Here is a 12,402-nt window from a genome sequence, read left to right on the forward strand (position 1 = left end):
TACCTGGATGGTATCCTTTGATGATGATCACGATCCATGGTGATTGACACATAACCAAACAGGGAATGGGGAAAGTATCACGGGCATGAAAAGGACGGTATTTATTTACAGGCTCCCTTAAATAGTAAATTTAGAGAGACAATATTTTTAAAAGTAAAATCCAAGAATAAAAATAATAATAATAAAGAATTTGGAAGACCTCAAACAACTTACGTAAGTTTCAGCGTAATGGAATGCAATCTGAGCGGGAATCGATTTGAGCTTTCTATGAAACTCATAAGGGCTGAGAACACATCCCAGAGGCAGCACCCCGTCTTAGACGCCACAAGCGAAAGGAGACTCGGCACAGATAATTTAATCCGAGGGCTACGAAGCGGCCCTTCAAGATGCTGAAGTCTGATTGGAGCAAACCGTCGACAGGCCATCAGCTAATGGTCGATACAATCATCTGCATTACAGTACAAAGAGGAGATTGCGTTAAACGTGACCTATAAACATACCTGTTTAATTGTAGAACACGACAGCGGATAGTGATTTAAAGTGATTTGTAAACAATGCGGGATTACGAGCGCAAACTGTAGTCCGGAGTATCTGGGCCCTGTTTCGACCACTCTGTGCGCGTTTACGCGAATTTATTTGTAGAAAAATCAATTCAAAAATGCTGTCCTCCTCTCTTTACGCTCGCCCATTTTCTGTGGTGTTTTCTTGTGACGTCAGCAGGAGAGGAGCTGACAATTGGCTTCGCTACTGCACGGCTCGCCGACCTTCCGCGACCGAGTCAGTCGGCCCACCGTTTAGTCCGCCGGCCGCCAACGGGTCGTCGCAATTCGCTCGATCAGTTGAAACTAAGCCACAACACGTTTGGGAATTGAAGAATGCGCCTTTATTTACTTCGTTAGTTTGTACACTGTATCTAGCTCCAAGTCAAGGTCGCTTCACACAAGCGCTGCACAAGCGCACATGCGACGCTTCGCTGACTGGTACGCCAGTAGGAAAATATAAGGCCTCTTGAAGGGGGAGAAGAGTGAGCGAAGTCAATATAGGTACTAAGGAAATAAAATCAACTGATATTTTTACCGTACAGCGTAAAACTAGGGTGCGGGAAGCACTTTTTTGCGCTGGGCAAACAAGCAGAGCGGTCAGCAGCACGACTACGCATCTGCGAGCGCTTTCCCGTCTACGAAATGCAATTGCTAGACGTGAGCTATTGTGGAAACTCGGGGGACGCTTACTGCACGAGCGCAATACAACAAATAGTCACCTAAGCTGCTTGAAATACTAAAACTAAATAAAAGTGTAAATTGGTTATACATTATATACCTTACCTTTTCCATCGCCGCCAGCGGCCCCTTGTGGCCTAATCGTCTGGGGTGCTAGGTATGTCATCGCAAGTGTTTTGCCAGCCACAAGTTCGAGTCGCCGCGGGTACATGCTTTTTTTTTATGAGTTAACTTTTTCGTTTTTCGCTGATGTTTTATATACTGAGTTCACCTTTTTTTGGGCCGCAACGTTCATTGCTCCATGAACTAGTCCACAGAACTCGCGCATGCTGGCACTGCCGCGCTAGCGAGTTCTCGTTGGCGTGCTGTTGCCACAAGCACCGATTGCTTGCGGGCAGTGGGCACAGGCCAGAATCAACAGACCCTTGGCGTTGTGCGAATACGCTTTTTACGATACAGGCATGAGCGAGGCAAGCTCCAAATATGGGGGAAAAGCGCATGCATTTGAGCGTCTGCGGGGACGCGGATGGCGTTCATGCACTGCGTAGGCCTCAGATAGTGAATGCTACGATTCCAAGCCGTCCTGGGAGGCTGATCTTATGCATTTTACAGCCGACAACATGGCAGAAGCGCGGTACTACGATTACTGGGATATTGAGAATGTCCATCTAACGACGCCATCGAATGTCAAACATGTTGTTTTACAGTCCGAAACCGAAACCGAAACTTGTTTGATTGCTAACCTTGGGCATCGTCCAATCACGGCGCCCCCTCCTCCCAACGTCACAGCTTAGTTTGTGCGGCCGCCGCAAACCGCGCATGGTAGTTTTTCTGCTTTCGCGCTTTGTAAAATAATTACCGATTTGTCAACCGAATAAACGATGAAAAGTGTGCTAATTTGAGCCAGTCTACACAGTGCAAGCAAAAACGGGAGCTTGACAAATTCACTTCAGTGTCCCTTTAAATAACCTCAAGGTTACAGGAAGGGCACAAGTCTGGATTCCACGGAAATTTGAGGTGATAAAATTCTACCATTAATAATAAAAAGGGTTCCTGCTGGCTTTGAAGTTTTAGCATTTTTCAATACCTTGCCGCCGTAATTACGCGGTTGGCTGGATGACCTGTACGACTGGCCCAAAGAGCGCTATCCATGCCATCGAGTCAGCAGCTTCACTTTGAAAAATCTCCGCATGCACAGGAACCCAAAGAAATCTACCTCAGTCAGATGAGGCGGCACAAGAGATGTAAATGCTCGTTGGAAAAGGGAATTTTTAGGAGCAGTCAGGGCAGAGCAGACTGAAAGAGCATCTGGTATTACAACCAGAGAAATAATCGGTGCACCTAACTTCTATAGTCGCAATGTGGTCTCCAAAAATTCAGCCTGTGGTGATACGTTCCACGTTTTAATGCATGACGAAAAAAATCTTGAATGTATTTATGTGCGTGTTAAACGGCCTTATGTGTTAAACGGCCTTATGCGTGTTAAACGGCCTTACATCCAACCTCCACATCGGCCTTATGCCGATGTGGAGGTTGGATGTAAGCACAACGGCGTGACGACAAGGTTACAATTCGGGCTCGAATGTGCAGTGAAGTTACACTGCCGTCTTTACAATATCTAGTGTAAATAAAAACGCTGCTGAGCACAGGACACGGTTCGATTCCAGGCATTGGCGGCCGCTTTTCTGATGGAGGCGTAAAGTTAAAGCCCCGGTGAGTACGAGATTTCGGCGCACGTTAGAGATCCCCATGTGGTCAGAATTAATCCGGAGAATAGGGCGCGCCTCATCACCTGCGTTGCGTCGGTGCGTTAATCCCTACAATCAATCAACCGCAGTAAATAAAACGGAGTGCCTTATTCTGACGTTTTCTCATTTGTGTACAAGATATCGCCTATGCGGGTTCCAAACTATACTGCCATACTCTAAGATGGGTTTTATGAGCGTTTTATATGCTGTTAATTTGACGTGAGGCTGTGCTGCCGACAATTTTCTACGGAGGAAGCACTATTGTCTAAATGCTTTTGTGCACGTGTCTACATATAATCATTCTATTTCAACATATGCGTGAAACATTAAAACCTAAATATTTTATAGAATTTCTTCGTGACACTTCGGAGCAATTCAATATGTAAGTAAATTCTAGGGGTCACCTTCTCTGAGTTTTGCTCATACAGTTTGTTTTACTAGTGTCAATTTTTAAGTTCCAGGTGTCACACCAACAAGATCTACTACAGAGCAAATAATCTTGCGTTATTTATTCCGAGGTATCACGCACGATTGAATAAACAACGCAATCGTCAGCAAACAGTCGAGCGGTAAACCTAGTGTCACTATATAAGGTCATAGAGTATTGGCACTCTTTTCTTCTATTGTTCCATGCCCGCGCCATGATCATTGGTCACTTCGCATCACACGATAATTGCTTACACTACGACGGCTTAGGGTCACTGCAATTTTGTTGCTTATGCGTTTTCTGTCGGTCAACTGTGGTTGTCTCAGCTTGTCCATCTGCTGTGCGGCTGCGCGCAACTGGGGCGGTATTCTCGTAACTGTCCCTTTTGAAAATGTCTCTTTTGCGTCCCTTTCATCGTGACGTACTTCCGGTTACGCAGTGGGCCTTTGATTCAAATACCGTAACTGTTCTTGCAAAACGCATTTTAAAGAACTGAAACCGTATCAGAGTATCTTTTATGTGTTTATTGTTCCGCGAGCGAACCAACAATAAGGCGACGAAAAATCGTCTGCTCCAAATCGTCTGCTCCGAGTAGCCCGGCTCATAGCTCCGCCGTGCTTGCATGGCGTCACATCCGGGTGTTCGCTTTTAGCCAATCAGGGCTCGCTCAAAAGGGACACTTTTGAAAGGGACACAAAAGGGACAAAACACGGGAATACCGCCCCTGGCCTCGTCCCGAGGGCGAGTCAAAGATAACGCGCTTAGAAGTATTTTAGCTGCATAAATGTGTCCGAAGAGTCAGTGTTGCTGCGTCTTTGGCATTCTTGTTTGCAAATGACCTAATTGAGGTTAGCGGTGACGCGGCACTTTGGAAACACTGATGAACACCAAAATGGATGCCTTTGCTCGCTTGCGTGCCTCAGTGACGGTACTCTGTATTTTATCAAGCGACACTAGGTAACTCCATCTCCAACGCAGTAAGAAACGTCATTAAACATACAAGAAACAGTAAGCGGCCCAAGACGGAAACCTGTGGGACCCCTGAAAAAACGTCAAGACGGTCAGAACCGATTTGTTGATGGGTACGTACTGACTGCGGTTTGATAAATAAGCTGTTTCCCACGGTATTATGTTTGATAATTTATGCTAATTGACATCTATTTTCTAAAATTTGCTATGCCGTACACGGTAAATAAATATTGTATCAACTTGAAGATTGGAATGTATTGGTGATGCAAAATCATGAGGTATTTTAAGAGGTTGAGTCACCGGGGACAAACCTTTGCGAAAGCCGTATTGTTTTGGTTATAGCATGTTGTTTTCTTCTAAATGATATGTTATTGCTTTGTCGCGAATGTGCTCCACCAGTGTTCAGCAACAACTTGACCTGCGTGTAGTTTGTTGCCGCTTTTATGGATAGGGGTGATGTTTGCACAAAGCCAATCTTCGGGCAGGGAGGCCGCCTAGTTCCGCCTAGGGCAGGGAGCTAGTTCCATTATTGTATGCAATCCTTGCAACGTCCCGTTGCAAAGATTGCATACAATATTGGAACTAGCTGTTCAGAGTATTGTGTAAAGAAAACACTCGATATATGATCAGGACCGGACCTTTTTTGACGTCAAATTGCAAAATCAAGTTTCAATTGCCCGACACTTCTTTTCTATCCCCGTCATTGCTGAGGGAGACATTTTGGACGAAGCTACTACGACAGTAACACGTGTAAACACACTTGGAAGTAATTATTGCAGAAGATTTAGACTAATTTTTCTTCGCTTAAAACGGCACCTGCTACTTCCAGTGTGCTGATGGTGTTAACTGTCTTAGACAAATACCGCCAAAACTTCTGTCGCTGATTTATCATAAAACTTGCAATGTTTATTTAAAAGAAATATCTGACTTTTTATTTTGACCTTTATTGCTCATGCGAACTGACTTTTGTCTGCTGAATAATTTCTCTTTTCTTGTATTCTTTCTAACTTTCTTTTAATATTAACCGATATTAAGCGAACGAGTAAGCTAAAATACCTTGGTTTCACAATTGCTGCAAATTTTAATTGGAATGAACATGTTGACAAAATATGTGGTACTGCCCAAAAAAAGCTAGGTTTTCTGAGACGAAGGCTCACAGATGCAACTGCGGAGGTTAAGCTGATGGCATACAAAACGTTCGTGCGGCCAACTCTCGAATATGGAAGTATAATTTGGGACCCGTATCAGCAGTATCAAATAAATAAGCTTGAGCGAGTTCAACGAATAGCTGCCAGGTTTATTTATGCAGAATATCGCAGAAATCAGTCGGTGACGGCCTTACTTGCCAAGGCAGAACTTCCGTTACTGGCCTCGCGTAGAAAAATGGCAAGGCTTGAATCCTTTCACGAACTGTACAACGGCAAACTAAACTTACGTCCTGAGTTATACCTGCAAATTCCCACACGAGTCTCTCCTCGCGTCAATCATCCGTATGCGGTTTTGCCTTATTCTCCAAGGGTTGATATTTTTAAGCATTCCTTTCTTGTCGAAACTATTGTATATTGGAATAACCTTGACCCGCGAGTGTTTGTGGAACCAAATACCACTGATAGCTTTGTGAAACACTTGGGAATATTTCTAAAATAATATGAGTTCTTTTCTTGTCCTTCGTTTGCACTGTGACTTGAGCAGTTTTTGTGCGTGTGAGTGTTGTTTATGACGTACTTGCCCACTCCTGTAACAGCCCGTAAGAGCTAACAGCATCTGAAATAAATAAATAAATAAATAAATATCTATGATAGCAGATGTTCTCCAATGCGTTTTCCACTATGTAGGATTCCATTTAGTAGGAATGAATTTGGTTTCGCAAAACTCCATTGCTACGTGAACCATAACTAGTTAATGCCTGTAGCAGAATCACATGAACATTCCTTAGGCACTATTTCTAGATCGCTAATGCTTTCGTCATTTGCCCTGTTATACTGCTTGATTGGAACCGTTAAGAGATAATTGTTGTGGCTTGAATTGGGATTTTGGTTACCAAATGTAATTAGCATTTGGCGATAAGAAATGCCTTCTACGCTTACTTCAGGGGTTAACCATCGGGTTACATACGCCAGACAAGTACTGAATGAGCGCTGTTATGCACGTGGGCTTTTTGCCAACCGAGATAGAAAGAATCTATACATTACATTTAAAAGCCGCTCACCGCTTTTCACTTCATGAGTACCAGTTGTAAGCGGATCCCAGTCAACGTTACCTAGGTTGAAAGCATCAGTTATGAAAAGTTTAGTGAGCTCAGTTGCAATCTGGTAAAGGAAATCGTGCATTATATTGACGTTCTCTTCAATCGTCGTTTGCTTTTCTATAGATTCCGCGTATAAGAATTGAACTGTTATTTACTTTAATAGTGCGCCAAGTGCTTCTGTGGTTACGGATGCGTTGATGGGTGAAAATTGAGAATACCATTTACGGCAAGAGCTACGCCCCCTCCTCGACTGTCACTATCCGTACGTCGCCGGGTATAGGACAAAGGAATTACTTCGAAATTCTGTATGCCAGTATTTACCCACATTTCTCTGATAACTACTATATCAGGGGAGTACAGCAACAAATTTATCCTTTAACAATACTTCTCGCATTGAAACACATTAATGAAAGCGGTGTAGTATTCCTGATACGTCACGCATCGGTACTCCTGCAATGTGCAGGTAAATCGTCATGGGATTGTTTTATTACCACTCCCTTATTCTGTGCGTGGTCCCGAAAATACGAGTGTTTTCTTCATTTTAGGTGGTCATACACCAGAGCACCTTTCTTGCTGTTGACAGGGTTAACTTTGGGCACTTGCCACAGCTTCGGACCCGTTTCACGGACAGCCAGTGAAATGTCCTCCAAAACAGATAGAGTTGAACCCTTCAGCTTGAAACAGTTCCGTAGCACTGCCAAGTTTTCTGTGAAGTCATGAAATGAACAACAACAGGTCGCTCTCACGCGGCATTTTCTTGCCGACACGCTGTATGCGCCCGACCGGCGTCACATTTGCCCTTATCTTCCCGGAAAGATGTTGGTCACAACACTTCCCACAAGGGCGCCATGAGCTTCATCCTCCTTTTCGTTTACGCCATGCACAACTAGATTGATTGATTGTTTAGCTTAACGCGCCAACGCTACACAGGTGATGGGCCGCGCCGTAGTGGAGGGCTCCCGATTAATTTCGGCCACCTTGGAATCTTTAACCTAGACCGAAATCTCGAACACACGGGCGTTTTTGCTCCTCACCTCCATCAGAAAAGCGGCCGCCGCAGCCAGGAATCGAACCCGTGTCCTGGTGCTCCACAGCACAAATGCACAACTAGGTTGTTCCGAGTATGATTATTTAAATCATCGATTTTTTAAAATTCATCTCCTTGACTTCACAATGAACCGCAGTTACTGCTTCGGCACAGTCATCAACAACCTTATTGTGGTACTGTTTAGGTGTGCATGAGTGGCCTCTATTGACGCTAATTTGGTCTGTGCACTCTGTAGACCAGTCTGCAAAGTTTGTTGCAAATATTTGATCGGTGGCAACTAAGAGTATCTCTTCCAGCTTAGTGGTAGGACCAGGGTTTTTCTGGGTGTCAGCACTAAGTTGCAACAACAACCGAATAATGCGCAATGAGTCGGAGCAACAAACAATGGTACACTAATTCAGCCCCGTTTATAGGGTTCAAACACATGTTCAGGTGCCACCATCGCTGCCTCACAAAGACCTCTCCAGTTTTTTCTCAAGAACATCTGTAACCAGAGTACCATTCTTGAGACAAGCTAGGTACCCAAACTCAACGGCCCTGTATGATGAGCGCTTCAAACAAATGCTGGTCGCGCTTTCACAATTCACAATCCATCTTCATAAATTCCATTATAGAAACTGCAAAAGTCCGAAGCTATAAACTACGCCAACGTCCAGAGCCAACACATGCGCTATGACCGCAAAGGAAGTGCCTTGCGACCAGTTTTTGCGACATTTGTGTGGGGGTCTCAATGGGAACCTACGCGTAGGGACAATTTCTTTCTTTCATTAGTGTCGGGGGGTGCTGGGCTGACACATTTGTTTGTACACCAGCTTGTATCTCGCTTTTTCGTCTGCAAAGTGACGCGTCATCTACTTCTGCTAAACGTTATTCAACAACGAATATGTTTTCATTTACCGTTTTTCTTGTCGCCACGAGTGAAGATAGTAGGAAGCCACCATGGGGATTTTTTAAGGAAGTGGTCGACCCCTTTCATTTCCTTACTGCGAGGTTTTCTCTTCAATATCTGTTTATCCGGCTTCATACCTCTCAAAATAAATGACATAACAAACACTGTTACCCATATGATCAGAGATTTCAATGATCTTGTGCTCAACGGCTTTCACAAACGAATCGAAGATACTAATTGGGAGCCTATATACGAGATCACGGAAGTCAATGCAGCATATTCTGCTTTCATAGATATTTTCATAACCCAATATAAAACCGCCTTCCCACAAATATAAAGAAAAATTATTTCTCAGAAGTTTAAGAAGCCTTGGATGAACCAATCACTTTACTCAAGGATAAGGAAGAAAAATAACATGTATCACAATTTTCTCAACAGCAGAAATCTTACTCTACTCGCTGAGAATAAAAAATATCGAAATAAACACAACAAAGATCTGAAAAACGCGAAATCTGACTACTAAGAAATTTCTTCCACATTGAAAATGATAGACGTAAAGTTTGACGAGATGTCAGCAACTTGATCAATACAACCAAATATATGCAACTTGAGGAAGTAATCACAGCAAATCGAAAATTAACTGGTCACAAACTATCAAACGCCTTGAATGACTACTTTATTAATGTCGCTTTTTTAAACTCTGTCACACAAACTCCTGTAAATAGCTCGCTGAGCTTCACCACTCCCTTACTCAATTCTATAGTATTCGCGCCCACAACTCCTCAAGAAGTAGCTACATTGATCCTTTCTTTAAAAAATGACGTATCTGCGGGGTACGATGATATAAACGTGATTCCGCTAAAGCACGTCTGCGCCATTATATGCGATGTCTTGTCACACATTGCAAATCTAATGCTGTCAACTGGTGTTTTTCCAGAGAATCTCCAATTGGCCGGAGTCGTTCTACTACACAAAGGAGGCAATATAAATGAACTGTCGAATTACCGACCAATTTCCGTTCTGCCTTTGTTGTAAAAAATTTTTGAAGGTAATATCTATTCTAGGATAGCCGATTTTCTGCACAAATACAATGTGATTGTTGATTCACAATATGGGTTCACGAAAAATAAGACCACAGAGCAAGCACTGTTACTTCTTAAAGACAAAATAATAGATAATGTTGAAAACAAAAAAATATACCGTTGCCCTATTTTTTTAGATTTTCGCAAGGCATTTGATTGCGTACACCATGAGACCTTTCTTATTAAACTTTGTAACTATTGGGTTAGAGGTATTGCGTAAAACGTATTGCGGAATTATCTGAGTAATAGGTCCCAATATGTTCGAACAAATAACATATCCTCTGATATACAGGTGGTTAAGCATGGTGTCCCACAGAGATCAGTACTAGGGCCGTTATTATTCATTACATATATCAATGACCTAGCAGGCATACATAACTCTGCCGATCTGGTAATGTACGCTGAAGACACTAATCTTTTCTTTTCTTCCTGTTCATTACCGGCGCTTCAAAATATGTTCAATGCTTATTTAATCAACCTTCGTAATTGGCTACACAAGAATAAGCTGAGTTTAAATATAAGTAAAAGGAAATATATTATTTTCAAGCCCATCAACACCTTGGAAACTAATTGTATACATATTCATTACGACAGTAGAACAATCAATCAGGTTTCTTCCCAAAAATTTCTCGGTGTGTGGTTTATTAAAAGTATTTCGCGGTTTGTTCATATTTCCAAACTTGCTTCTGAACTAAGTAAAATTGTTGGCCTATTTTATAGGATTTCGAATCTACGGCCTGTTTGGTTAAAAGTGTCTATGTAAAATGCCCTGCTTTTTTCAGGACTTTCTTTATGTAATCTTCTTTGGGGTACGACCACGTCTTCCATTTACCAAAAATTACTTGTCCTGCAAAAAAGAGCCTTGCGGGCTATTGAGGGATATTATGGTGCACCACGAAACTTACGTACGCAACCATTTTTTGTTAAACACTCCATATTAAAAGCCGACCAAGTGTAGTATCTGCGGCTTCTTCACCAGTATCGCTTGTACTCCGTTCCTGATAGCAACATAGGTTACAATCTTCGCGTGGTGAAACTAAGAGTGCCGCGAACGCGAACAAATTATGGTGAACAAAAACTGAGTTGTCTAGTACCCAACGCCCTAAACAAATTCCCCTTTCCTGATGAGTTTTTTCTGTCTGGAAAAAAGTTCAAGAAAGAGACCAAACAACATCTGATTGAAGGTGAAATTCTAATGTAAAAATGCAATTTACCGTCTTCGATATATATCCGTATCCGCATGTGTATGTATGTGTGTAAGTGGATGTAAGTGTATGTATCTATTTCCATCTTTTTCACACAAGTACTTGAGTCGAATGATTTACTTTATTTCATCCGTATATACGAAATTGTACTTGTACTAATATCAATTTGTATTTGCGAATGATTGTGCACATGTTTTGTATTCTAGTAAGTGTTACTGCGTATATATTAGTTTTGTATTTTGAGTGCTGCCCCTTCTATTTATTAAGTGATTTTGCGTTTGTATCTGTACTGCTTACAGGCTTATGCTACCGAGGCCTCGTTAGGCTTAACCGCCTGTTGCCTCGGTCCCTTCTTTTCTGTGAACAGAAAATAAACTTCACTTCACTTCACTTTACCTCACTTTATTAGAGAGTCTGTTCCCAGTGCAGGTTTATCGCCAGCCTTACATTGGCCACGATAAGGACAGTTTTTTGAAGCGTGTCACTCGTATGTGTCTTCCTCCAAGTGCAAAAACGTTTTTCTTTAACTTGGATACATCAACACTCCCAGTGAAAACAGGGTTGCTCGAGAAATGAATGTCTATTCTCTGGTTTGACAATTTCCGCTTCTGCAATCAGCCTGAAACCACTTATCATTGTTTTTGTTTGTGCCGGGATGCGGTGTTTTTCTGGGATGTGTTGCAACAAACTCTTAAAACGTACATAGATATTATCCCTTATACAATTCGGTTCTTGCCTTTTCGATATGTTACCGGAATGCCGTATGGTATATTTGTCGTTATAGGATTGTATAGCTTGTGGAAGTGCCGCATGACGGACAGGCACGCGGAAACCCCTCGCCATACGAAGTCAATGTTTCGGGAGCAAGCGGCGTTGGTACGGAGCATTTATGCGCCGCAAAGTGACCCACCAGAATGGCTGCATCTGTTGGACGCGTGTGTCGGCTTGCTGGAGTTTTGACGGACGGCTTATTTGAGCTGCAGTGATGTGCATCTTCTTGGATGACTCATAACTTTTGTAGGCTGTAATAAGTGAACTTTTCCATGCACTAAAGAAAAAAGTGCGATGGTAGCGCAATCGGATCGACGCCGCTGTCATAGCACGAAGGACCCTGGTTTGATTCCGACAACGGGAGGCATTTTTTTTTCTTGCCAATCGGTTGCACATGTTATTCTTTCCTGCTGCTAGTAACCCCGTGCTCCGTGGGCCTCTGGGATGGCCCAGTTGTAAGGTTGCCGGTTTGAGGGCGCGAAGCTGCGGGGTTCGATTCCCCGGATCTCCCCAACCGCACTTTTTCCTTGAAGCGCGCACACCCAACAACTGCTCGTGGGCTCCTTGCCTCCTTGCCACATCCGCACGAACAGAAGAATGCTTCTACAGCTATGCTGTTACAAAGTAGTAGCGAGCAGTCGGCATACCCGCTTTGTACGTCTAACGGTAAATGCCTAAATCTAACTGTCATGTACCAGGCCAATGATTTATTATCAGAAACTTTTGGCGAGTGTTAAACGTACATGTGTGGTCCTGATGGTCTGTGCCCGCAATATTAAATGAATTTGCAGAGCT

Source organism: Haemaphysalis longicornis, unplaced genomic scaffold, assembly GCF_048455015.1.
Source record: "Haemaphysalis longicornis isolate Haplotype H1 unplaced genomic scaffold, Haemaphysalis longicornis Haplotype H1 scaffold_3, whole genome shotgun sequence".
In the NCBI taxonomy this organism is placed as follows: Eukaryota; Metazoa; Arthropoda; class Arachnida; order Ixodida; family Ixodidae; genus Haemaphysalis; species Haemaphysalis longicornis.